A 3,507-nucleotide genomic window follows, 5' to 3' on the forward strand; every position below is an offset into this window, starting at 1 on the left:
GGTATGTTACTGTTGTTATTGTAAATAGTAAGTTTAAAATTAAACTGTCTCGTATAATGGGGCAGAAGCAATAAAACATTTTGAAAAAATAAAACCAGATTCTACTATAAACACTCTAAAAGTTGAGGAAGAAAGAAATAATCAATACCATGTAGAACCATGAAAGGAACAAAGGATGATATTAGGAGAAAAACGAGCATAACAAGGATCCAGATGACTAATTTTCGGCAAACGTAAACGTTAATGTGTCTAAATTTCAGCATGAAATCGAGATAATAAAATATTTTAATTTTTTATGACAAAATTTATTTAGTATTAACTCTAAAAACTATATAAATAAAGTTTTGTATCATTTTGAACTATACAAATAAAAAGGGAGAATACATAACCACCCCTTAACTAATCTCAGTTTATCAATTACACATTTAAACTCTGCGGGAATTCTATAACCTCCTTGAACTATTTTGAAATGGAATTATTTCACCTGTTTTTGCTGACATGGTGTAGAAAGTGATTATACTCTTCATCAAATGCGTGAGAAGCAAGTAGAAAAGCATTCTTTACCAGAAAATCAACAACAATAGCCGAAAAATTCCATTTTTGGCCAACCAAGCTCCATTACTCCACTTTTCTTTCACTCCATCTATAATTTTTTCTCCATTCCTTCAAGGACCCATCATTTTGTCACGACCCAAAACTAAACGTAATCCAAACCACAATACTAAAATTGGAAATATTTGCGGAAAGCTTTTATCGTTTAAAATAAACTGTTTAAAACATAAAAGAAAAATTCATAATACGATTCAACCAGCCCAAAACCAGGGTGTCACGGAGTACATGAGCGTCTAGAGAAATAGCATAGTATACTACAATGTTTACTGAATACAACTGAAACACATCTAGAATAGAGATGGGGGTCAAGGCTTGCGAACGTCATGCAGATACCTCGACAATCTCCAAAGCCTACAACCTCGATCAGTGACTGCCACTGGGATCGAAAGTACCTAGATCTGCATACAAGGTGCAGGGGGTAACATAAATACACCAACTTAGTAAGTAACAGGTCCAAACTATGGACTGAATGGTAGTGACGAACTCAACCTCATCAGGAGCAGTAGAAATAATGTATAAAAATGTAGGCATGCTTTCAGTTAATATACAGCTCAAAACAGTGAAACAGAGCAAATATGAAATAGTAAGGAACTATAACTCTGCTACATCTACATGTCAATGCACATGCTACACGTAATGCACCATGATGAGTTCCTCATATGCACACAATCCCAAATGCGCGTCCACACAATACTGTATATGGCTCATACGGCCCAGAGAAGATCCATCCCGGAATATATATATCTCTGAACCACATCTCTGACAGCAATCACTCAGTACCGAGGAAGGGCAATCCAGCCCTATGGAGAAGATCCATCTCTAGATGATGATAATAACCTCACAACTACTCGGTACTGTATATGGCTCACACGGCCCAGGGAAGATCCATCTCGGAATATATACATCACTGACTATCAGTCTCCAGTACCGAGGAAAAATAGGCTAATCTAGCCACATGGAGAAGATCCATCTCCATACCAAGGGAAGATCCATCCCTGAATATAATCAACCGCGCTCACTAGGGGTATGTTACAGACTCCGGAGGGGCTCCTACAGCCCAAGCGCTATCACAATCATAAACATAACCGTTGCGGCGAGCAGCTCGATCCCATAATTATCACTTATAATCAGGCTCTCGGTCTCACTCAGTCATCACTCTCCAGTCTCACACACATGGATTCACAATGCCATAAAACTAGCCCGAAACAATGATATGATGTGCCAACATAATAACAACTGAGATTGAGACATGATATGATATGCATGAATAAGACTGAGTACAGAATATTTATGAAACTAATGAGATGACTGCAAGAAACGGCCACTCGGGTCTCAACAGTATCGGCTGTCACACCTTCTTTTTTGCCCGCGCCGCCCAAAAGGGGCGCGAAAGGGAGTTTTTTCCAATTAAAGGACAATCAAAATGGGATTTATTTATTTATTTCAGAGTCTCCACTTGGGAGATTTATGGTGTCCCAAGTCACCGGTTGAATCCCGAATCGAGGAAAAGAATGACTCTGTTTAACAGTCTGCACACCAGAAATTCGGATAAGGAATTCTGTTAACCCGGGAGAAGGTGTTAGTCATTCCCGAGTGCCGTGGTTCTAGCACGGTCGCTCAACTGTCATATTCGGCTTGATTATCTGATTTTATACAATTATGAACTTATGTGCAAACTTTAAACTCTTTACCACTTTTATTATTATTATTATTTTAACAGAGAATTACAACATTGTAAAAAACGTATCTCAAACCACGTCACATCAATGTACCCGTGGTTATTGACACACTTCAAATCCGTTGAGATTTGGATTTGGGTCACATAAATGTGCACCCGAATTTAAGAGTATAACATTATTAAATACGCGCCTAAAGCGACTAGCGTATCATTATTTTGGGTAGGGCCGTGTAATTAGCTAAACGGCTCGCCCCTAAGTCTAAGTATTTTAAAACAAATAATTATTGAGGGCCCCACAATTTTGTATTTATTTTGGCGAAGCACGCCTTATTTATTTTAAGGATATCCTAAAGTGACTACATTTCTATTAAATTCGTCTCTAAAATAAAAGAGAAAAAATCCTAATTAATTACATGCTTAAAAAAAGGTGTAACATATTAAATGCTAGATTAAGACAAATGGTAACGGAAAGGAATATTACTAAAATTGAAATTATAAATAAAATACGGAATCGACAAATAATACATTCAAAAGAAACTAATTATCATATAACTAGATTAAACTCGCATTGTTAGATGACTTGAACCGTTGGAATTAATTATTTACAACTATTTGAAACTAGAATCAATCTTAATTACTAATGCATATTCGAAAGTTTATTAAATTTAAACGTTAACTCGTCTTGTTTGAACTCAAATCATGCCATAATGCCTAATTCGCGAAATTAATTTAAATTCATGCTTTAACTAAATTTAGCCACATGTTCACGATTAACCTAATGTTGACAATATTAAAACCTTCATAGCTAGTGAACTAATCAGTTTTGCCAAGCCGATTCACTAAAGACCAACTTATGTTATTTTCCTCTTATTCCAATTATTAAACAGTTTGACAGTAATGAGCATGCTTAAATATATACTACCTAACAATCAAGCTAAAGCAAAGTATTATTTAATACATCACTACAAGATGCCTAGTTATGCAAAGCAACAGAAATTTACAGAATAATAATATATGAAATAGCCTAAATACAATTAGTAAAAGAAAGAAAGAAAAAGCTAAATTAAAACTTCAAAGTTTCATTCTTCATATGTATTCATGCTTTCACATTTCAGCTTACAATATGCCCAAGTTACAGTTGTGTACCTGGTATTGTCAATACAAGAAGAAGAAGGTCAGCAAAGTAGTATGTAACACAGCAACATACAGCAGTAGAA

The sequence above is a fragment of the Nicotiana tabacum genome, chromosome 5 (genome assembly GCF_000715075.1).
Source record: "Nicotiana tabacum cultivar K326 chromosome 5, ASM71507v2, whole genome shotgun sequence".
In the NCBI taxonomy this organism is placed as follows: Eukaryota; Viridiplantae; Streptophyta; class Magnoliopsida; order Solanales; family Solanaceae; genus Nicotiana; species Nicotiana tabacum.